Below are 25,584 nucleotides of genomic sequence, written 5' to 3'. Positions count from 1 at the left end.
CAGAGACTTCATTGTGTTTTCTTTCCCACTTCTTTTTTGTCTTTTAATAAAGAGCCAGTAAAACAGCCTACCCCAGTTCTGTGGTTTAATTCTTAGGATACTTTTTTGGGGTTTTTTTGCGTTTTAATTTCTCTTCCCTATCTTCCTTGAGCCATAACTTTTTTATATTTCCATTCACATAGCTGTATGAGGGCTTATTTTTTACGGGAGAAGTTATACTTTCTAATGCCATCATTAATTATGGCATACAATGTAGTCGGAAGCAGTAAAAATTCCAAATGGGGTGGAATGGGAAAAAAACACAATTCCTCCACCGTTTTACGGGTTTTATTCCCACAGCGTTCCGTTTACGGCGAAACTGACCCATGCCCTTCATTCTCTTGGTCAGTACAATTACAATGATACCCCATATGTATAGGTTTTTTATGTCTAAATAGTGTAAAAATTTATTTTAACCCCCCCATCACCATATTCTGACCACCATAACTTTTTATAGTTCTATCTCCTGAGGTGTGTGGGGGGCTAATTTTTTTGTGGGACAATCTGTAGTTTTTATTGATACCATTTTGGGTATCTGGTGAGTTTTTCATTACATTTTTGGGGGGTAAGTAATGGAAAAATGGCAAATTGGCCATTTGGACACGGTATCTAAAGGCTTTAATTAGGCGCGGGTCTCTGCTGTTTGAAACAGCACAGACCTGCCGGTCATGCGAGCGGGCGCCATGTTTGCCTATCGCTCGGCACTGGTAGCGAAAGGGTTAAGGCCGAGAATTGCACAGATTATGGTTAATGAGCGTTCATAGTAACACTTGTTACCGGTAATCGGGCAGTGTAAATGTTCCACCGATTACCCAATGAACGAGGGTTCGTCGTCCGGTAGCCTGTTCGCATGCAAAAACGATCGGTTACTAGCAGAAGATCGTTCTGTGTAAACACGAACTGCTGCCGGCAAACAACGTGTCAGTATAGAGAAGAGCAATGGCATTAGCAATTGCTCTTCCCCATACTCTGGAGGAGATCGCTGCATGTAAATACAGCAGTCTCCTCCACCAGTGAGCAGCAGATTGTCGACTATCGGCTGAAATATCGTCCTGTGTAAAGGGACCTTTAGACATCTTTACATGTGAAGTCCCTGTTTCTCGGTCACTGGAGCCTTTATTGTTCGTACCTAACATTGATTTAAATGCATAGAGATGTTATTAATGGCTGCAGTCTGTGGGCCAGAATGCTGAATGCTACAGGATACTGTCCGCCAGCTCTAGTATGATGCTGTGTGGCATAGCAAGCATTTAACTATCGCTCAGCATGTAGTCTGTTTTCTGCCCGTCACGCCTCCTGTAATGTCTTGCTCCTGCAGACTATACACTTTGCCTGCTCTCTCCCTTCTTTGTGACTAATTAAAGGTGAGAAGTTGTCGCTTCTCAGTTTTCAATGTCTTTCTCACATTAGTATTACCTTGAGTAACACTTTGCGGGCCAGGCACAGCGTCTCTCGTGGCGGTTTGCTTCATCTCTTCCTGCTTGCCATCTCCCTCCTCCGTTATTACTTTTTACTCTAATCATATTCTTATCATTAAACATGACTTGCCCGCAGCTTTCATCTCACGTCCACTTTGTTTTTCTCTTCTCACCTTGTCTCCCGCTTACCCCTGAGCCTGTTCCTTGTGTTTCCTGCCTTCCTTAATATATGTGCGGTATCACCAAATCTTTGTTATGTTGCTGTACTCCTTGCCTGTCCCTCCTGTCATTTTCTTTCTCTCCTCTGTTCTCACACACTGTACTTTGTCCTTGTCATCTCTGTGTAAGTGGCATATGGCAGCTCAGATTAGGGACACAGTGCCATTGCCCTGGGCTTTGCTACCGAACCAGACAGTGCTGGTGACATGTGGCCTGAATCGTCTGCTGGGTCACCCTGTGGGGAAAACACCCTTCCATTATCCCTGGAGATTATTCTGTTGCCTATGTTGTCTCGTACCTGTTTATGACAGCAGAATATGACTTTCTGCTATTGCAGTGGATTCTAACACGCCCTTTTATGATTTAAGAGTGCGCCCTAAGCTTGTAGCCCACCATTCCTACGCTGGAAAATGGCAAAACTGGCTAGCTAGCTGTTTTCACACCTAAATACCGGCAAATTTTAGGAATATCAGGTTCGGGAGTTTGCTTTTCACACATGTAACTATCAGCCCAGAGATGTTCCATGTCAGGAACGTTCCGGGTGCCTAGGCATGGGGCGAGTACTTCAACACACTCACTGTGATTCTGTGGAACATTTACTGCTGCCCAGACTTACCGTAGTACTAGGGTTGTGGAGAGAGAAGATCTGGGTAAAGTCCAGGACAGATATTGTAGATGAGCGCATTCACACACAGCTCATCTGGATAAACTACAAAAAATGTCTGTATCACCCTAAAAGTGTGAATGGAGCTTTGAAAAGTTGGGTGATAGCCCTATTTGGAACGTTCATGACAGCCATATTGTTCTTCACCCAATTTTATAGAAAACAAAAGTATTCAGCCATGTTTTGAGAAAGCTGGATGATAACAAATATGGATGCTATTACATGTCCTATGAGGCTTTCAAGCATTTTAGACAAGGTTGTGAATACTAAATGTGGCCTTTTGTGTTGCGTTCAGTAATACACCCATCATCCCTGCATCAGTGCATAACAAGGCAGATTCGACATTCCTGGGTCGGGGAAAGCCTGGCAAGAACCATTTCCTGTTGTTTTGCACCTCTGTTTTGGTTTATATCTACTCTCATTTATCCCTCTCTCATCGTACATATCTTCTCACAGGCCTGGCACCTTTCCCTCTTCTGCTTCATTCTGTTTTCACAATCCCCCCCCCTCCTCCTTCCTACCTTCTCCCTCTTCTCCCTCCTCCACTCATCATGCTGTAATTACACAGATCAGTCAGTAATCTGTGATACGCTGTGATTACACATTAGACTGTGTGACTATCAAGACATTTCTTCGCATTGCCAGTCCAAGAGGTCTCTGCACTCCTCCTCTGTCTGCAACTTGAGCGTATCTCCTGCCTTCCCTGCAAATAAGAAGATTAGTTCTGTTAACTATCTGAATTATGTATCACGCGCTGAATCACCAGTCTTAAAACTATTTCAGGTCTTTGTGCTAAATGGAAACTCATCCATGAGAGACATTACTGTCTTTTCTGCAATAGGTGGTTTTAGTTTAATTTTGTAAGACAAACTGGAAAACTCAGCTGAGCTTTTTACTATATTTTAAAGTACTTTATATATTGTGTTGTAATGTGTGTGTTTTATATAAGTGTGGGTTTTATATCTGTCAATGGTGATTCACTAAAAGAGTTGTGATGGAAAACCACCATTCTGTTTGGTGCAACGGAGAATTGCAGCATTCATCTTTTCCACAGATTAGCTCACAACTGAGTGATTACAGTCTGTCCGACCTGCATGGTCATTTTCTACTGGCGCTTCGGCAGAGAAGAACATGTTAAAGGGTTGCCCAGTGGGAAATAACTTATAGGAAAGGGCTCAGAGAGGCTTAAAACAGTAATACCTCACCAACACGTAGGGTCTCTACATGCATGAAATTGGCCTGGCTTTTTTCCACTGTTAAAAAAAAGACTTGAAAACCACTTACATTTTTTTTCATGCCACATGCACTTTTATGGCTTTTTTTAGCTGCATTTTCTTTCTAAACAACTGTGTGAACCATGTTGTTTCCCTATAGAGATGTCAAAATGCCCAAAAAAAAAAAGGGTATTCCCATCACAGACAATGGTGGCATATCGATAGGCTATGCCCCCATTGTCTGATTGGTGCGGGTCCTACCTCTGGCATCCACACCTACACTGAGAACGGAGCAGGGGAAGGTGGTGAAGCTGCACTCCATTCATTTCTATGAATGAGCACTGCCTTGGGTATTTTCGTCAGCCCCATAGAAACGAATGGGAGAGGTGGCTGCGCAAGCATGGTGCGCTCCAATTCACTTGTATTGAGAGAGCACTTAGCGGTGGCCAGACCCCAGGTTTCCAGCCACCATTCTCCCTGCTCCATTCTCATGTAGCTGCAGGTCTCAGAGGTGGGACCTGCACCTATCAGACAATGGGGGCATATCCTAGCTATATGCCCCCCATTGTCTGTGATGGGCATACCCCTTTAAGTTTCATCACGCTGTATTTTTCAAACATCATCAGAAACCCTAAGAAGTCACTAAACAAAAACACCAGTAGCATAAAAATGCTTGTGTGGCCTGCATTTCATATTTCCCATATACTTTCGGCTAACATCTGGAGATGGAGTCTTGATTCAAGAAATGCACAGTAAGGCCGAATGCACACGGCTGTTTTTCATGGCCGTGAGCGGTCCGTGGAACCACAGGCTGGATTCCTGCTGAGAGCAGGAGCGCACGGCGTCATTGGTTGCTATGACGCTGTGCGCTCCCTGCTACCGCCGCAATACAGTAATACACTGGTATAGATCATACCAGTGTATTACTGTCCTGCGGCGGCAGCAGGGAGCGCACGGCGTCATAGCAACCAATGACGCCATGCTCTCCTGCTCTCAGCAGGAATCCAGCCCGTGGTTCCACGGACCGCTCACGGCCGTGTGCATTCGGCCTAATTAATATCATTCTCTGCGTGTGTATACAGAGATAGGTGTCAGTCACTGGTAGTTATACACGTGGGAGTTGTTATTAGTGATTCTCTGTGTAAATGTGTATACAGAAATAGTTATCAGTCAATGATAGCTGTACACAGGTGAAGTGTTATCAGTGATTGATAGCATTCTCTCTTGTAAGTGTATATATTGAAAGAGCTCTGTAAGTGTTCTCTGTGTATGTGTGTATAGAAAGATGGGTGTCAGTCACTGATATTTGTAGACGGAAAGGTGTTATCAGTTGTTCCCTGTATAAGTGTTGTGGTGATGTGTACAGTATAAGTGCTGGGAGGCGTGTATATCCCACCCAGATACCTCAGCTGGGTGAGATAACTGAAATCCAGAAAGCTGCAGTGGTTTCAGCAAAGTGTAGTTTGCTGAGACAGTTTTCTCTAGATGTTGTTCTGGGCTGGATTTCATGTGTACTGGGGGATAGGTTTGGTAGTGGGATCTGCCAGTCCACACCCTTCCACTACATGTATTGTCTTTTGCCGGATATGATCGCAGGTGAGGCCTGCTGCTGTAATCAAGGAGGGATAAAACAACCCTCTGTGTATGACTTGGGGGAGAAAGGCTGAAGAAGCCTGAGAGGCTCTGTGTGGTCTCAGCCATGAGGGCTGAGGGGCCACGAGGCTTTGTAAAGCCTGAAGTTTGGGGGGCCCAGCGATGCCTACGGAAAGAGGGTCGCACGGTCAGAGTCGGGAGGACTTCTGGACCATCTCCCCCCAAGGGTGCTGGTGTGGTCACAGCCTGGAGGCTGCTGGACGGTATATGGCTGAGGAAGCCGGATCTAATCCCGTGTGTGAACGGCGCTCTATAGGTGAGGTAGAGACAACACGTGTATTAGGTAGAGCCCAGACGGGCAGGTGTTTATTTTCAATGTTTATGTGTGTGATGTTGCTGAAGTGCCAAAATAAAGCACCTTTTGGACTTGAAACCCCGTTGTCAGAGGAGAAGTCTGTGATTGCGACCCCCTAAGAGAGAGCGATCCCTTACAGTGTGTATACAGAAAAAGTTGTCAGTCACTGATAACTCTGCAAGGTGGAAGTGTTATCAGTGATTGATAGCAATCTATGTGTAAGTGTGTACAGTATACAGAAGAGCTGTCAGTCAGCTACACAGGGGAAGTGTTATCAGTGATTGATAGCATTCTCTGTGTAAGTAAGTATACAGAGATAGCTGTCAGTCACTGATAACTGTACACGGGGGTGGTGTTTTCAGTGAATGATAGCATTCTCTGTGGAAGTGTGAATACAGAGTGTGGGGATTCGCTCTGGTAGTTAGGATTAGCGGGTGCACACCCTGTTGGAAGTTCTGCCTTGTCAAATCCACAGGCAGGCGTTAGGCGGCCTGTTCGCCCTTACAGGGGTCTGAGCCCTCCAGCCCGGCTCAAGCTGCAGATCCCAACACAGCCCTCAGATCACAGCACACAGACTTCCTGAGCTCCACTGTCTACAGAGAACTTAAAGTTTTGTAAGGACAGGAACCACCTGGTGACTCGGGCATTTCTCTCCTTGGCATGGCTCATCTGCTTGAGAGGGAAGTGGTCAGTAACCAGAAGGAATGTTTTCCCCAACATATAATAGCGGAGAGACTCGAGTATCCACTTGATAGCCAGGCATTCTCTCCACTCCACTATACTGTACCTGATCTCGGCTGGGGGGAGCTTGCAGCTTAGGAATTCCCGGTTGAAGTCAGGTGTCACCAAAACCGGGGGCCAACAGAGGGCTGACTTCAAAGCGGAGAAAGCCTCTTCTGCCCGGTCATTCCAGTGAACCATCACTGACTTGCGTCCCTTCAATAACCCTGTCAATGGCACGGCTACAGTAGCAAAGTGGGGAATAAATCTCATGTAATAGCCTATCATTCCTAGGAATGACTTTACATGTTTGGTGGTGACAGGTCGGGGCCAATTTCTTATCGCCTCTATTTTGTTTACTTGGGGTTTGATCACTCCGCGCCCAATGACATACCCCAGGAATTTTGTCTCCTCTAACCTTATCCGGCATTTTTTGGGGTTAGCGGTTAGTCCAGCTTTCTGAAGGGAGTCTACTACAGCCTGCACTTTGGGCAGGTTACTTTTCCAGTCGGTACTGTGGACGACAATATCGTCCAGGTAAGCTGAAGCGTACTGACGATGTGGATGAAGCACAATGTCCATTAGTCGTTGAAAAGTGACGTGGGCGCCATGCAGACCAAAGGGTAAGACCATATATTGATACAGCCCCTCAGGCGTGATGAAGGCAGTTTTCTCTTTGGCAGCCTCCATTAAGGGTACTTGCCAGTACCCTTTGGTGAGGTCCAAAACAGAAAAGTATCGGGCTTGTCCTAACCTCTCAATCAGCTCGTCTACCCGGGGCATGGGATATGCATTGAACTTGGAGATTTCATTTAGTTTCCGGAAATGGTTACAGAATCGTAACGACCCGTCCGGCTTTGGTATTAAGACTATTGGACTGGCCCACTCACTTTTGGACTCCTCAATGACGTCTAGTTGCAGCATTAGCTGCACTTCCTCAGAGATGGCTTGTCGCCGAGCCTCAGGTACCTGGTATGGTTTCCACTGGATTTTGGCCTGAGGCTCAGTGACAATGTCATGCTGGATTATGGAAATGCGTCCAGGGAGGTCTGAGAACACGTCCGTGTTCCTGCTGACAAACTCCCAGGCCTCCTGAGTTTGCTAAGAGGAGAGGCTGTCAGCAATCTTCACTGTGGCAACCGCTTCCCTTACATCAGACTGAGGGGCCGGCACCTCTCCTCCTAGAAAACTCTGCCGCGGGCTATCGTCAGTAATGGTCTCCCTATCTTTCCAAGGTTTGAGAAAATTCACATTGTACACCTGCTCTGGCTTCCGTCGCCCTGGCTAGTGTACCTTGTAGTTTACTTTTCCAACCTTTTTGAGTACCTCGTAGGGTCCCTGCCACCTAGCCAGTAACCTACTGACCACTGTCGGTACCAGAAACAAAACCCGATCTCCAGGGTTAAAAATCCGGACCCGAGCCTGCCAATTATACACCCGACTTTGAGCTCGCTGAGCTTCCTCCATATGTTTCTTTACCAGCAGGCAACACTTTTTCCATACGTTCCTGCATCTGGGTAACATATTTAATGACGCTTTTATATGGTGTGGGTTGTTGCTCCCGCGCCTCTTTGGCTATATCTAACAGACCACGTGGATGTCTGCCATATAGCTGTTTGAAGGGCAAGAACCCTAGAGGCCTAGGGCACTTCTCGCACTGCAAACATAAGGGCAGAAGGAGGTCCCAGTCCTTCCAATCCTTAGACACTACTCGTTTTAACATGGTTTTTAACGTTTTATTAAACCTTTCTTGACCTTGGACATAAAAGGGGTCACCTGGTCAGTCAGAACCTCTTTGGGTAGCCCCACTCTGGAGAACATCTCCATTAACTCCTTTGCTATGAGTTTGGCCGATGTATGTCGCAGTGGCACAGCCACCGTGTACAGAGTGGTGTAGTCTAGGACTACCAAGATATGTTGGTGCCCTCTAGCGGACTTTGGTACTGGGCCTACGAGAGCTCTAGCGATTCTTTCAAATGGAGTCTCGATAATCGGGAGCGACACTAAGGGACTGCGGAACAGGTGCAAGTTGTTTGGCAGGTCGGGCAAGACTTACAAAAGTCATCCACCTATCTAAACACACTGGGCCAGTAAAACCGATGTAATATCTGGTCCTCTGTCTTTTGCAGTCCCAGATGACCCCCGAGAACATGTTGGTGGGCTAACTCTAACACGAGTTTTCGATAAGCCCAGGGCACCACTAACTGTTCAATGGGTTCACCCCGCAGCTGGTTTACCCGATATAGCATATTCTGGTTGACCACAAAACGGGGAAACATCGACTCGGCCCCAGGTTGTTGGGGTACCCCATAAACTATTACCATATTCTCCCAAGCCCAGGATAGGTTTGGGTCTCGGCTTTGGGCGGTACCGAAATTCTCCCCGGAGACGTTGAGGTCTGCTAACTCAGGTCCCAGTAGCAATTCCCCCACGTCCCCCACCATTACCCTACGCAGGGTTGTCTACCCCTCTTCCACCGAGGTAGCGGTCTCAGGTTCTGGCAGTCCTCCTGAACAAGGCCAATCTCCTGGGCTCACCCCTGACTCAGGGGTACCAGTCACTTTCACAACCGGCCATAGGGCCGGGAATCCCGGAAGGTCTCTCCCTATTATGAGTTCGAAGTGCAAGTATGCGGCAACTGCCACTTTGTGGGTCCACCTGCCTGCTACCGTGGTTAGTCACCTCACTAGCGCTGTGGGGTAGTCTTTTAAGTCTACGTGAATGCACATCACCCCAACTTTCCGGCCAGTATACTCAGTGGACTAGGGTAGCACTTACTAGGGACACTAAGCTCCCTGAGTCCAGCAGCGCCTCAGTTTGAGTGTCTCCCACTTCCACCTGGCACAAGTGGTCTAGAGCCTCCGGGGTACCTGTGGCACACCGTTTCATAGCATACAGTGACTGACGGTAACCACAATTAGTGTCCATGGGCTCAACCCGATGGGGACACTCAGCCCTTATATGGCCAGGTTCCTGATACCGCCAGCAGATTACCTGGGTCCGGCCCATAGTGGGAACCTCCCTTCACCGGCTCATACCGTTGGGCCTGGGGTGGAGAGTTCCGGGGTTTACCTGCCCCTATCCCAAAATAACACCCCTTAAGACTCTTAGTGTCCTCATAGTGTTCCACCAGGTCCACCATTTCCAGGCCATTTCCAGAAGACACCTGGCCGATCCAGAGCTGGAGAGGGGGTGGCAGCCTTCTCCAGAATATGTCAGCCAATAGTCTATCCAGTATAGAGTATTTTGATTGTTCAGTTATCCCCTATCCACAGAATTTTTTTCCACAAAAAAAGCTACATGTGAATCTGTTCAACTCTTCCTGCTGTATAACATGTCGTGAACAGATAGCGCAGCATTTTATTAGTGACAGGTTCTCTTTAACAAGTATACAAAAAAGTGTTAAACCAGAATATGTTTTATTCAGAATAGCCCCCTTTTTTTTTATCAAAGCTCTGCACATTCTGGGCATTCCCTCAGTCAGCTTCATGAGGTAGTCACCTGGAATTTATTTCCAACAGTCTTGAAGGAGTTCCAAGAGGTGCTGAGAATTTGTAAGCTGTTTTTCCTTCACTCTGCAGTTCAACTAATACCATCTCAATTTAGTTAAGGTCAGGTAATTGTGGAAGCCATGTCATCTGGCGCAGCACCCAATCACTTTCCTTCTTGGTCAGATAGCCCTTATATAGAGTGGAGGTGTGTTGGGGGTCATTTTCATGTTTAAAAACAAATGATGTTCCAACTAATCTCAACTCAGTTGGGATGGCATGTTGCTGCAGAATGCCATGGTAGACATGCTCCTTAAGCGTGCCTTGAATTTTGAATAAATCACCAACAGTGTTACCTCCATGTTTGACTTTGGGAACCATACATGTAGAAACCGTCTGCTCACCTTTTTTTGCAGTTGGAACCCAAAAAATCTAAAATTTTGACTCATCAGACCAAAATGCAGATTTCCATTGGTCTAATTATGTTTTCTTGACCCAAGCAATTCTCTTCCTTTTTGTTGTTATTCCTTATTAGTGGCGTCTTTGCAGCAATTCAACTATAAAGGCCTCAGACTTGTAATCTCCTGTAAATAGTAGTTTTTGAAATGTGTCTCATACTTGATCTTTGTAAAGCATTTATGTAGTTTCTTATTTGAGGTGCTGTTAATTTATGGTTTCTGAGGCTTGTAACTGTGATGGACTTAGGCTAGTTTCACACTAGCGGCAAGGAACTCCGGCAGGCTGTTCTGGCGCGTGAACAGCCTGTCGGATCCGTGCTGCCGCTAGTGCACGCGTGCCCCCGGACTACCGCTCCGGCCCCATTGACTATAATGGGGGCGGGACGAAGTTCTGGCGGCAGCACGGCAAACATGCCGAGAGGCGTCCGGAATAAAACTACGACCGGATCCGACAGGATGTTCACCCGCTGGAACAGCCTGCCGGAGTTCCTTGCCGCTAGTGTGAACGTAGCCTTACCTACTGCAGCAGAGGTAACTCTTGGTTTTCCTTTCCTAGGGCAGTCCTCATGAGAGACAGTTTCATCGTAGTGCTTAATGGCTTTCATGACTGTATTTAAGGATACCTTCAAAGTTCTGAAAATCTCCTGGATTGACTGACCATGTCTTAAACTGATGATGGACTGCCGTTTCACTTTAATTAGTTGAGTGATTCTGGCCATAATGTTGATTAGAACAGTAGTAGAATATAGCTAAACACTGAACTGTGTACCAATCCTACTTTTGCAAAACACAACTGATGTTCTGAAAAACATTATGGAGGAGAGAAATTTCACAACATAACTCTTGACAAGGCATATTTGCTAATTATGCTAAAGCTCCCAGAGGAGGAGAGCATGAAAACACTGTTTTTCCATGCAGCCCAGTACTGGAGGGAGCTAACAGCAAATAGCTATTGCAACTTCCATTGCAGTCTATGATAACTGTTGAAATTACCGCTAGTGGTGGCTGCAGGCAGCCAGTTTTTAATATATTTTCTGAAGCGAAGCAGGGATTTAGAGCTGTATGGGGGAAATTGATCAATATATTTATGCCAGTTCTCTAATGTAGATACATTGAGAAATATTCTTAAAGTTGTGAAAATTGTTTGAGGCTAAAGGTTACTTTTTTAATTACAATTTTTAAAATTAAATTTTCTTCCACTTAATAACAAAAACGTAGATTCATCAGAAATCTAAATCTGGCTGGTTTTGCTGTGGGCCCTATGAGATCTGTCTACACCCCTGGTCATGAAGCTGGTTAAGAATGCCAAGTGTGCAAAGCTGTCATCAAAGCCAAAGGGGGGCAACTTTGAAGAATCTAAAATATAAATCATATTCTGGTTTAAAGTGTAACTGTCATGTTTTATTTAAAAAAAATTTTAGCATATGTTACTGCTGCAGCAGCATTATGCATAAAGCAATCTTTAGTTTCTTCACATACCACTGTTTTCCTTGAGTTTTTCCCTTAGTTACGGCTGTTTAAACATTTACAATATGAGGACCTTCTCTAGATGGCACCTCTGCCAGTTCTCTGAGGCCCAAATTGCTTTCCCTCACTTCCCATACACACTTGCTGTAGCCAACAGCTCCCTGCCAGCCAATCAGATTGGATTACTGAGAGACACACCTCCTCACTCTGAAGCCTAATGCAGACATGAAGTGTGAAGGACCGGCCCTCCGTCTTCCTGTCTTCTTAGCTGGAGACAGACAAGCCATAGCAACTGTCTTTTAACCTCTTCAGGACCATGCCATTTTTCACCTTAAGGACCAGGCAATTTTTTGAAAATCTGACATGTCGCTTTATGTGGTGATAACTTTAAAACGCTTTTACCTATCCAGGCAATTCTGAGATGATTTTCTCGTCACATATTGTACTTTATGACAGCGGTAAAATTGAGTCAAAAATATTTTTTTATTTATAAAAAAATGCCAAATTTACCAAACATTTGGAAAAATTAGCTAATTTCAATTTCTCTACTTTTATAATAGATAGTAGAACCTCCAAAAATAGTTATTACTTTACATTCCCCATATGTGTACCTCATGTTTAGATCATTTTGTGAATGGCATTTTTTGGGGATGTTAGAAGGCTTAGAAGTTTAGAAGCAGATCTTAAAAATTTTATAGAATCACCCAAAAATGACCCCATTTTAGAAACTACACCCCTCAAGGTATTAAAACCGATTTTACTAACTTTGTTAACCCTTTAGGTGTTCCACAGGAATTAATGGAAAATAGAAATAACATTTCACTTTTTTGGCAGTGTTTCCATTTTAATCCATTTTTTCCAGTTACAAAGCAAGGGTTAACAGCCAAACAAAACTCTATATGTATAACCCTGATTCTGTAGTTTATAGAAACACCCCATATGTGGTTGTAAACTGCTGTACGGGCACATGGCAGGGGGCAGAAGGAAAGGAACGCCATATGGTTTTTGGAAAGCAGATTTCACTGGGATAATTTTAAGCTGCCATGTTACATTTGAAGACCCCCTGATGCACCCCTAGAGTAGAAACTCCCAAAAAGTGACCCCATTTTAGAAACTACACCCCTTAAGGTATACAAAACTGATTTTACAAACTTTGTTAACCCTTTAGGTGTTCCACAAGAATTGATGGAAAATAGAGATGACATTTCAGAATTTAACTTTTTGGGCAGATTTTCCATTTTAATACATTTTTTCCAGTTACAAAGCAAGGGCTAACAGCCAAATAAAACTTTGTATTTATGGCCCTGATGCTGTAGTTTACTGAAACACCCCATATGTGGTCGTAAACTGCTGTACGGGCACATGGCATTGCGCAGAAGGAAAAGAGCACCATATGACAGTTTTTTGACCCCATGTCCCATTTGAAGCCCCACTGATGCACTCCTAGAGTAGAAACTCCCAAAAAGTGACCCCATTTTGGAAGGGACAGGGGACATTAATGAAAGCTGTTATTATAAGGTAATTATTACAGATCTTTTGACAATCATTGACAGACTTAATCAGGTATACATGCCTAGCTCTAATAAACTAGCAAATCAAAAAAATTATAAGAGTTACACTTCAACACTTTTTTGTTCGCTACTTAATTCCATATGTGTTCCTTCATCGGTTTCATGCCTTCAATATGAATCTACAATGTAGGGGGAAAAAGCATGGAATAAAATGGTGTGTTCAAACTTTTTACTTGTACTGAAAATAATCCATATATTTAGTGTTTGCATGTATCTTAGCACTTGCAGAGCTGCAGCCTCTTTTGTGTTTGTGTCTCACCACTGGCAAAATAAATTTTTTATCTAAACTTCTCTTTTATTTTGTTACTCACCTCACTAGGCTCCTGTGGCGATTTCCAAGTGTGGGCATAGCTCCTGTGTACAGGCGCATCCGGTTGCTAGGCAACCTTACCCAGAATCTGACTGGGAAACTCCATACCTCCTTGAGAGAGTTAAGAGTTAAAGGGGTATTCCCATCATAATGATCACTGTTAAATCTGTTAATGATTTGACAGTGATAATTTTTGTAAATATATTTGATTAACCAATTCCCACCGTTTAGGAGAAAATTCATCCCCACTTACCTCATTGTTGTCATTCGGTCTCCCCTGGTTGCGGCCACCGCTCTTCTTTCTCCCGGTCTGGCCGCTCGCTGTCCTGAGCGCATAGCCATAAGAATATATGCACCACAATTTTTATTACATGGAGAATGCAGGTTGTTACTAAAACAGACATGTAACTAAGGACAGGTCCTCGCACGTGCAGCGGGTGCCATAGCCAGCGGGTCTCTGCGTTTCAAACAGCAGAGGCCCACGGCTATTGACTGCAATCGGCAATAATGCAGATCGCGGTCATTGCAGTCCTTTAGATGCCGTGATCAAGTATGATCACAGCATCTAAAGTCTGAAAAACCCTGGTGCGCGCTTCCGGGTTATTACCTGCATACCCGTGCGGAGATTGGGGATGCCAGTAATGAATTCTAATAGGCTGGGTCTCTCTGAACAGATCCAGCGTATTAGAAATGCAGTTCCTATGTTGGCCAGCAGACCAACACAGGAAATCAGTAATTTATATATTACTATTTGATACATATTTGATACATATGCAAATGAACATAAGAGTCATATCTTACTTGTGTGACGAGAGAAGAGTCATATTTTCAAGCTCTAACTCATTTCAGGTTCATTTGCACATGTATCAAATCTGTATTTTTACACAATAAAAGCACACAGAGCTATGGGGACTGGGTATTGCGGATGTGCTAGCGGCCATCTAGCAACCCAAGTCCTCAGCTTTATACCCAAAATCCTGGTGACAGGTTCCCTTTAATTTATTTTTAAAGCATTTAGACATATAAAACCTATACATATGTGGTATTGTTGTAACCGTACTGACCCAGAGAATGAAGGGCACAGTTTTGCCACAAAGGGAACGCCGTAGGACAAAACCCCGTAAAACTGTGGAGGAATTGCATATTTTTTCCAATTGCACCCCATTTTTTCCCCACTGAAATACAGAGATACAGTACCATAACTCAGCACACAAAGTGCCTACAGCGCTGTGGTTTGGTTACTTCTTTTCTCTGGAAAAGCTGACTCTACCATGTGCATTACGCCATTGTGCTTAAAGTAGTTCTTGACTCTATTGGAAAGAGATTGAAGCGTTGATTCAAAAACTAGCAACTTCAAACTTTAAGCTCACTCTAGAAATTGTGGTACTGGCACTGCCAACACCCCAGTATTCACCCTCAAAAAAGAATCTTATCTCACATATCATAGCTTCGGCCAAAGCATTAATCCCTCTGCATTGGCTAGATGTCCACCCCTTCCAACTGTACAGGAGATGAAAGCTAAGATGACTCAAATCTTCAGGTTTGAGGAAATGACCAGCTGGATCGACAGAACGCATGACCAATTCATTAAGGTCTGGAACCCTTGGAGAGACCTGACGTAGATGGATCCTAGCCAAACGGTGGCGATGTCGCCTATATCTATGACGTAGCTGCCTAGTAGCATCCCCCCCTCCCCCTCTGTCTTTCTCCCTCTCCCCCCTCTACTTATCTCTCTTTCTACCTTCTTCTTTTATTTTTACCTCTCTTTTTCTGCTTCTTCTCCTATTAAGTGTTACCATGATACTGTAAAGTATATGAGACCAGTTTAGAGAATGCTGGAGGTGACTCTACTTTGCACTCAATTAGCACTGACTGGTACTATTTGCACTTGAATGCTGACATTTCCATGTATTGTTTCCTTTTGCTCTCATTTATGTATCATCCTAATGCTTCTTTGTTACATGATTATACAAAGAAAATAGAAAAATAAAGAATTTATAAAAAAAAAAAAAAAAAAGTAGTTCTTGACAGAGAAAAGAACATTCGACTCACATTGCATTTTCCCTGCCGGATCCACCACCACTGGACACTGCCAGAATTCCATCCGGCCCCGTCACTATAATGGGGACTGGCGGAGATCCGGCTGGTCAGGTAACATCCAGCAAACATCTCCGGCAGGCTGTTACGTCAGGGAGTGTGAAACTAGCCCTAGGTAGCAGTCAGGTTTGGAGCACAGTTTATAGCCTCTGCTTCTGAGCAGCATACTGTCTATATGGGTTTAGCCAAGGGACCGTAAGCTAACATTTTTAATGACAATTGGCCAGAAATAATAGGAGTTCATTTATGTTTTACCACATTTACATGCATTTATTTTATTTAATAGTTTACATATTATTCCAGTGGGGATGAGAAATGCATAGACCACTAAAAATGCTGTAAAACATTGCTGAAATGTGAATGTTTCAATGTATAAATTTAACCTAAATCTATATCAAAGACCTTCAGCCTCATCCATAATGACTGTGTTTATGCAGTCTTATATTAGTAACATTATTAATATCATTACTAAGATGGCATAAGCTTAATGAAGTCTCTGCAGCTTATTTGCATTTGACTTTTCCCTTCCCAACATTTCTAACAAAAGAAGATGCCGCAGACAGGGCGAGGACGCTGCCGAACACCTTGGTGCCCATTGCCTCAGTATTATATAAATAGAATCCATAAAAATGAAAGGCATGCTGGTTAGTACAGCACGCACAGATGGCTGTGCATCAGTTCTTCAGCAAGTTAACTGTGCAAAAAAAAGGTGTTTCCGCTTCACAGGAGAAGGCTTTTGACATGATAATCTACATACTGACAGTCTCTACACATTTTACTTGTCCGTAGAGTGCAGGAATTAGCAAGGTGCTCTCCATATCTTCATTGTCAGTTGGTTAAGCAGAAAATGCCCCAACCCCCATGCCCGCCGATTCGCCGTACCAGGGCCAAGTACTGCTTCCTATTTCACCGCAATCTACACAGCGACCTGAAGACTGGGTAACCTATATAGAAAAGCAATGCATTATTACCATTCCCTGTGATTTCAACCCATTACGTTCAAGAATAGATGACTTCCATAGTTAGCCATTGTAAGGGGGATGCTGCGGTGCTATTATTCATACATTTATAGGTTTTGCACCGTATATATTGTGCCCCCCACCACCATGTAGCAAAAATTTGTCATCAGTCTTTTCATCCATTTGGCAGCCGACTGTCTAGTCCTAGAGGTTCCCTTCCATTTTACAGTTAATTATGGCTCCATTGTGCGTAATGAGATAAGTAAAAAGGTCAGTAATAAAAGAGCGATTGTGAGGGACGGGAGGAGAGAAAATGGGATGGGGGGGGGGGTTGATAATAGACAGAATATGAGCAAAATAAAATTCAGTGCATGGAGATTTAGAGAGGATGATATGGATGGAGGGGGTAAAGGAGAGGCATGTATCACAGAAAAAAACAAAAAAGCGTAAGAATTTGCGTGACATGCGATTTCCGTGTTTTTGTGACGTTTTCTAATCTGCTTGCCCCTCAGAAAGGACATGTAATTAAATGGATGGGTAGTATAGCAAGGGTCTCAGTATAACAGGCTGTGTGTGGGTTGAGAACAGGGTGCGTGAATTTGGCAGACATGTTAAAGTGTTATTTATTCATTGTCCTGTAATGAGTAAACATTTAATTAAGTTCTTGTAGTCAGCTCCATCAAGAAACATTCATCTCTATTTAGAAAAATGCAAGGATATTGCATTTATTGTATTACGAGTGCTAAGTATGCATGCCATCCAGAATGTGATGGATTCTGTTATGCAACCATTTACTGCTCTAACATCCTATTACTCCTTTATATGAATGTTCTCTTTTAACTTCATGTCTTCAGCTTAATACTCCAAATTGAATCATTATTTATTCATTTCAATTATTGTCATTTGTGTTAATAATATTTAAGATCTATGGATTTTTACTATATTTTAACCCAGCTAGTTATTTTTGATTTCCAGGCAAAATGTAAAAATGACCATAGCTGGTGTTTCCTGATTATGTGACAGTTAAGCATCAATTACTAAGCAACTAATTGTGGATTTAGATGGGACGATTCTGCAGCCGATTGTCGGGAACAGTCGGCTCCTCGCTCAGTGAAGGAGAACTCTACATTTACATGCAGCGATCCCCTTCACTGTATGAGGACGGGGGTCCCTCTTCTTCATACACAGTCATGGTTTCTGAGCAGCAGATGGCTGTTTAGACCACACGATCTGCCCAGAAACTATGATTGGTGGTGTCTGCATGAACGACAGGATTACCTGTTGCACGAGCGTTTTGCTCGTTCATCAGGTGATCGGCGGCACATTTACATGGGTAGATTGTCTAGAACGACCATTCGCAGGAATGGTCGTTCCCGATAATCCAGACGATTATTGCTCATCTTAAGGAATCAACAAGGGTGTAAAAAGTAGCCATAAGTAGTGTTGAGTGAACTTGTGTTTTAAGTTCGGCGTACAAAGTTTTGGTTCTGGTTATCTAAGAATTCTTTTTGCATTCCGTTACCACGGACCATAACTTATTGTCCGTCGTAGCGGAATCCATAACGGAATTCTTAGATAACCAGAACTTTGTACGCTGAATTTGAAGCACAAGTTCGCTCAACACTAGTCATAAGGGGTTTTACTGCAAGATTTGAAATGGGGCCCCACTTAACCAGCAGTAAATGTGACACATTCTGGAAGACAATAGTGAAAGTGTCTAAATGAGACTGAAATTTACTATAAGGGGAATTTTTAAAGGGATTCTGTCACGTCGCTTTAGCTTATAGAGCTGCGGACATGCACGGCTAGCATGTCCGCAATATACCTGTCCCATAAAGCTGTGTCCTTTTATTGTCTTTAAAAAAATGATTTTATAGATATGTTAATGACCCTGGTAAGGAGCTCATGGGGCTGTACTAACCTTCTTGGAGCCCAGCACAGCCTGCGTCCTCTGAATCTCCTCCTTGCTCACAGTTAGATTGCCGTAATCTCGCAATGCGCAGTGCCAGTATAGTGTTTCTTCCCTGTGCTGGCATCAGCCTCAGGGAAGGAACTGCACATGCGCGAGATTACGGCAATCTAACTGTGAGCAAGGAGGAGATTCGGAGGACGCAGGCGGTGCTGGGCTCCTTCACAGGGAGGCGTGGCTGGGCACCAGGAAGGTTAGTACAGCCCCTTGGGCTCCTTACCAGGGTCATTTACATATCTATAAAATAATTTTTTAAACACCATAAAAGGACACAGCTTTATAGTACAGGTATATTGCGGACATGCTAGCGGCGATCTAGCCGTGCATGTTCGCAGCTCTATAAGCTAAAACGAGGTGACAGAATCCCTTTAAAGAGGACTTTTCATTAGTCCAAACATTGTGAACTAAGTATCATGATACAGCGGCGCCCAGGGATCTCACTGCACTTACTATTATCCCTGGGCGCTGCTCCGTTCTCCCGTTGTGTCCTCCGGTATGTTCGGGGACTTGGTTATAGTAGGCGGAGACATAGGGGACTTGGTTTTAGTAGGCGGAGTCTGCCCTTGTTCTGCTGGGCTTCTCCTTCTCCTAGGCTGTAGTGCTGGCCAATTGCAGCGCAGAGCTCACAGCCTGGGAGGTTTTTTCTCCCAGGCTGTGAGCTCTGCGATGAGATTGGCCAGCGCTACAGTCTAGGAGAAGGAGACGCCTATCAGAACAACGGCAGTCTCCTCCTACTAAAACCAAGTCCCCTATGTCTCCGCCTACTAAAACCAAGTCCCCGAACATACCGGAGGACACAACGGGAGAACGGAGCGGCCAGAGGGATAATAGTAAGTGCAGTGAGATCCCTGGGTGCCGCTGTATATGTCATGATACTTAGTTCACAATGTTTGGACCGATGAAAGGTCCTCTTTAAAGTCCTTTTTGCAGGAGTCTGTGTTGCTGTAATTTGCATCAGATTTGTCAAATGTCATATGATGTTCGATAAGGGTCCATTAACGCGTCCGTGGAATGGGCCCCCATCCGTTCCACAATATCTGGAATGGGTGCGGACCGATTAATTCCCAATGGGTCAAGAATGAATGCGGAGAGCACACTATGCGCTCTCCGCATCCGCATTTCCGGAGCACAGCCCCGTTCTTCCAGTCCGCAGCTCCGGAAAAAAATAGAACATGTTCTATTCTTGTGCACAATTGCGGACAAGAATAGTCAGTTTTATGGGGGTGCCAGCCGGGTGAATTGCGTATCCGCAATACACTACGGACGTGTGAATGGACCCTAAATTTGGTGTATCTTTAAAGGAGCTGTGCAGTGTCATGATACTAATGACCTGTCCTCAGGATAGGTCATCAGTGCCACATCGGCGAGAGTCCGACTACCGGTTCCCCCAGCGATCAGCTTTTTGAAGGGGTTCACAGGTTCACTTGAATGGGACAAGTCGTTGTGATTACACTGCACCGCCACTATAAACTCCCATAGGAGGATTCTGGCAGTTTCACTTTCAGAACAGCTGGAGTGCCAGAGGTTGCTGATCCCTGTTGTAGGCCATCAATACCGATTATGGGGATCTGAACATCAGGTCCCCCACCAGTCTTCAGTTAAAGGAGCTCCACATTCCAGCAAGTCATGCACCCAGTTTTTCTTTACACAGACACAATGTAACCATTAGACGGCTGTGCCAAACACTGCATCATGTCCTGTTTAAGTGAAAAAGCACAGAAACAGCCATATGTACATCGATAAATGGAATGCAGAACTCGCAGGAATGCCATGTTCCCTTTGAAGTGATGATTGGCGGGGCACTGGACCCCTACTAATCAGACATTTATGGCCTAAGTTCCAGCGGGAATTGATATGCTGCAGAGAAAACAAGATGATAAATACAGATAATGTAGTAGATGTTACCTGCAGTCCTATGTAACACCACAGATGACACAGTGATAACTCCCTAAATACAGATAATGTAGTAGATGTCACATGCAGTCCTATGTAACACGAGAGATAACCGTGATAACTGTGACTGCAGATAATGTAGTAGATGTCACCTGCAGTCCTATGTAACACCTCAGGTAACACAGAGATAACTCTTGGAGTACAGATACTGTAGTGGAGGTCATCTGCAGTCCTTTGTAACACCATAGATAACAATGTGATAACTCTCGGAGAACAGATAATGTGGTAGATGTCACCTGCAGTGCAGATCTATGATGGGTATACAGCTATTGTGTGTGTGTGTGTGCAGGGGCATTGGCTAGTATTAGGGATGAGTGAATCAACTTCGGATGAAACTTTGTTCTAATACTGTACGGAGCTCCTATCCTTACTGTGTCTCTCTATCCTTCTGTCTCTTCCATTCCATCTGCAGCCTTTCTCCACATGACTTCCGTGCAGTCTTGTCCTCTGTGTCTCTCTGTTGCTCCACCCCTTTCTTTCTGGTCCTACAATCTTCTCCTTCTCACTTCCTGCAGCAGAAGAGCCAAGGTTCCTCTTTGGCAGCCACTTCCTCCTCTGGCGCCAGCAAGCGGGCAGGGCCAGCGGGAATTCCTTCCTTTGACATGACACGCTCTAGTATTATAGCCAAAAATGTAGCCTGCACATCTTAGGAGGAGAAAATCAAGGGCTCTCCACTCTTGTATGCTTTTCACACAAAGTCCTTTATTGATGAGTAATACTTATCCAAGCATAAATCTCCAGCATGATCCAGATAATGAGGCTTATGTAAGGTAGAAGCTTGATACCATAGAGCAATTGAACATTTTAGGTTTATAGTACTGCATTAAAGTAGGGCAGTGCTGGACAGAGGAGTCAAATGCCATGCCATGCCTGGTCATGCTGCTGTGCTGGTGGTGGGCCCTGTATGTATATAAGCAATAATGCTGGCTACTGTGCAGGCCCCGTAGCAGACACTGTCTGCTACTGGGGTAGTTACACCCCTGATAGAAATGTTCATACAAAACAGTTATATACATTGTTAGCTATATATCCAGCAGGACCCAACCATGTGCTGTGTCATCATGAAGGTGTCATAATAAACCTCTTCCAAATCTCAGCACAGAGACCTCATTGGCTCCTTAGAAGCATTTAGAAGAGATGGAAGGAAGCACATCATGACTCTTGCCTCTTGTGTTGAATGTCTAAGAAAGCTCTCCCTTTTCTCTAAGTAGTTAGGGCAGAGCTCTAGGACCCTAATTGTTCTTAAGCGGATGTCAATGTACCCATAATTGCCTAATTTAGTTGGCTATTGCTGACCATCGTCAAGACAACCCCTTTCCATGCCTGGTTAGTGCATATGAACATCATAGAGTCCTGCTTGAGACCCTCCTCTGTTAGCCAGAGTGGACAGCTGTTAGCAAGGAGCATCCCTCGCTCTGGCAGATCCAGCCTGTCTAGGTATTACAAAAAAAAAACGGATCCTGCAGGGAAAATAGATGGATGGCCACAACTTCGTGGTCACAGTGATGGAGCTGGTCATCAAGCTTTCTGAGGCTTAAATTAAAATCATGTTACAAATGTGTAGACAATCAGGATCATAATTTAGATTATTGCCTTGATGTCACGTTCTCAATCATTTCAGTGCAGATTGGCTTTATAAGGATTGGGTTCATGGGTTCGGATTTGCAACACAAATTTAGATAGGAAAGCACAAAAAATTATTGCAGCGTTTTAGCGATGGGTTATTCCTTTAACTCGCAGGTTTCTATTGCCCTTGGCTCTTGGTCCGAGCTTATTTCCATTTTCCATCTTATAGTGAGATAAAGTGCTGTTTTGTCCAATTAACCATGTCATTTAGACTATCACCTCTTCCTAAACATGGGACTAGCACTTTAACCCATTAAACATATCACTGTCATTTAGTCTCTCTTACTGCCCCTCTGGCGGAGAAGTTATTATTTTTTCCCTCAGGTGACAGGAAGAAATATATAGGGCAGAATAAAATTTTCCACAGCGAGAAGGGGACTGTAGACTTCTGGGAGTTTGGATGGATTCAGAAAGTCAGGCACGATTGAAGACGCGAACAATCGCCTTTCTAGAGTCTTTGTTTCATCTTCCAGTGCTTGGTTGCATATAAACTATGATTATAATATATGTATGGATGTCAAATTCTAGACATTTATTCGGCATCAAAATGTCTCCCATCTCCATAGCCTTGTTAAAACACTGCTCCACATGTTTACCATTCATCCTGACTCCTGACCCATCTCAAACATTTACTCTGCGGTGAAATTGGTTGGAATTTCGATGTGCCAATATCATATACTTTCTTAGCCTCACAGTTATGTGACCGGCATGTTTTCCATACATCTGTGGTTTTCAGGCCTTGTCAGTGCAGTGTAAATCCAGGCCTACATCTATTTTCATCTTTTTACTAATCTCTCCCTTTCATCGCTGGCCTTTATTCCCTCCTCCCCTCCCGATATATCTGTCATCACATTTTTATCCCTGACTTTCTCATTAATTAATTTTTTAATTAGAAGTATCACATATGGCAGTGGGGGTTTGTTAGGATGCCAGCCAAGTCCTTCAATACTACTCCTGCACTGTATTCTCTACTACCCCTCATGTCGATTCCTGTATTTTGGGGCCGCATGCAACCTCAGACTAAGTGGCATATAACAAGAGATGTTGTGGTAGTTGAAGGAGAGGTTGGCAAGTGGAGAATACAGCAGCAGAGGTGAATTCAGAGGCATAGAAATGAGGGAAATATGAATAGAGGAGAGAAGAAAGTGGAGGGGGAGGGAGGTGAGAGAAGGAGAGACGGATCGATTAAAACAGCAGCTTGAAACCCTGGCAGTTCCTGCCTCTTACATGGCTTCATGACCTGGATTATAGGCATATACATTGCCTTTGTGTGAGGAGCCCTATAGAATCGAGTTGAATTGCCTTCCAGTAAAGAGAATTGTGCTGATGTGTAAAGATATCATGGCACTACTATTAATAATGAATTCCTGTATTTTATAGAATCCCGTATATTGTTTCAGTTCTACACCATTGCTGTGGATGCTAGTCCTGTAAAAAGATGATGGAAAATGTGCCTGTGTTGGCTGTCACAGTTCAGGACTGCAGACAGCAGCATCTTTCATGTCTTTTGTCGCTCCCTTGCCACTAACTTTCTTAAATGTGTAATGTTTCCTTTGTCTTCCTTTCCATATCTAATCTCTTTCATATCTCATCATCCCCCTTCCATATGATCTTGTCTTATCATTATTTTATAATCCTCATTCTCTCATTACTTACTTTGCCTGATCCACAAAAATGCATCATAGCTACCAGTATCGCTTGCACCTCTCTTCCCTGGCTCTTAGCCTGCTCCCTCTCTCTCCATCTTCCCCCTCCTTCCATCTCCCCAGTGCTCTGTATTTAACAGGACAGCCCAAGCGGATGGCTGGATGCTCTCAGTGCTTCGTTGAATCCTATTATGTGTGCAAAAACAAACCCCCCAAACCCTCCTCCCATCGAGAATCCTTCTTCTGTCCTTCCCCCCCCCTTCTCCTATCTTCATCTGATTCTTCTCTTATTCCTTTGCTTTTCTTTTTAAGACATTAACTTCCCTCTTTCAGAAGATGCTGCTTCCGTTGCCTTTGCATCTTCCAGAGACGTAACACATTCACTGCCAGATAAAATGGCGATAGAACCCAGCACTATAAAGGAGAGACTCTATCGTTGGGTTGTTTTCTACTTTAGCTTTTCAACCATCATATCATTCATGGTAGTTCATGGCCATCCATCAGATTGTATATTGAATATTTGAAAAGCTATAGAAGAGAACATTATGGGATTGCTAATACAGACTGCCAAATGTGCTTTACCATCTGTAAATGTGTTTTTGTTTTTTATGGCTTATGTTGAGGTTGGGGGTGATGTGCTTAATAAAATTATCCGTTTGTGGTGAAGGAGAGCTTAAGCTCCTTGGCAGTGTAGTGTTAATTCCACGTGTTATGACTGCAGCTGTTTGGTACATAGCCACTTAATCATCAGTGTCTCAGCCACCTTAAAGGTCAAGGACGGTTTCTCCATAATTCTGTTGAGGTGCGTGTCGTAGTGCCACACAAGATACCTTCCAGTTTGCAGTCAATCGAACATGAAGCTAATACAAAAGCTGTTTTTGCCAGAATTGAGAGTAGTGTGTCTTTCTGGAGATGACATTGGAATATTGAAGCCCGGCTTAGTGTGTTATGGTGAGCCATGAGGATCTAACATGTTTCATGTGTGTTCCATCATACACCCATCAACTGTTAGACTGACATTAAATACATCCATGGCATCCTTCTCTTACTGTATGCCAGGGCCTTATTTTAGACCTGACAATGGTTCTCACTAAAAGAGTCTTTAACTATCTATACTAGGTGGTATCTTCTCATGGTTGACCCTTTGTGGACCACCTTTAAACATTGAGAGTACTTTCCACGCCAGACACTCTGGCACTGCAGAAAACGTATGTAGCCAAAGATATAGTTATATTTATAGAAAGTGCTAATTGCCATGCCACTTCCTCTCTTTCAGAGTACATGATTGGGCATTGGAAGGAAAAAGCACTCCGAATCTGTTTGCAGCGGCCTGTCAGTGTCCTTCTGTACGACTCATCAAGGTAAGCAATGTAATATCTATTGATGTATGGCTTGCTTACGTAAATATATTGCAGTCTTACTATATATATACCATTTTTAACATTCTTTTTAACTTCTTACTCACCTTCAAGGAGTTGGAAAGCGAGTGGAGAGGGTGCTTGTTTTAATATGACAAAAATATATAGCTCTGGTAGTTGTGCGTTCTGTTATTGTGCCGCCTCTTTACCCAGAGCTGCCAAGGAATTTGATTGTAGACTATGGCAGTTTTCTTTTGATCTATGATGCCACAAAGAAACATTTTTTTTCTTTATTTGACTAAAGATCAAACGGCATAAGAACTGTTCACTAGCTGGACAGATGTAGAGCGACTCTCCAGGTTCCCTCTTACGGGGGCTTATCTGCCTCATTGTGTTTGTCTTTTGCACGCCAGTGATTTAGTTGCCTGCACTTTATAATTATTCCCTTGCTGTAAAAGAA

The 25,584-nt window shown here is 43.9% G+C and overlaps 1 protein-coding gene and 1 long non-coding RNA gene across 2 annotated transcripts in view; one reads left to right on the top strand and one right to left on the bottom strand.

The window, feature by feature from the left end:
* The window catches only part of LOC122927725, a 58,800-nt gene that overhangs the window by 23,775 nt on the left and 9,441 nt on the right, over nt 1-25,584 (bottom strand). The gene's annotated exons all lie outside the window — the stretch shown is intronic.
* Nucleotides 25,060-25,584, top strand: part of LINGO1 (leucine rich repeat and Ig domain containing 1) — a 72,152-nt gene continuing 71,627 nt past the window's right edge. The window contains exon 1 of the mRNA XM_044279854.1: nt 25,060-25,127. The gene's annotated coding sequence lies outside the window, so the exon portion shown is untranslated. The remainder of the gene's footprint in view (nt 25,128-25,584) is intronic.

This window comes from Bufo gargarizans, chromosome 2 (assembly GCF_014858855.1).
Source record: "Bufo gargarizans isolate SCDJY-AF-19 chromosome 2, ASM1485885v1, whole genome shotgun sequence".
Classification (NCBI taxonomy): Eukaryota; Metazoa; Chordata; class Amphibia; order Anura; family Bufonidae; genus Bufo; species Bufo gargarizans.
Note: the sequence above shows the minus strand (reverse complement) of the source record. Positions and strands in the feature narration are given on the sequence as shown.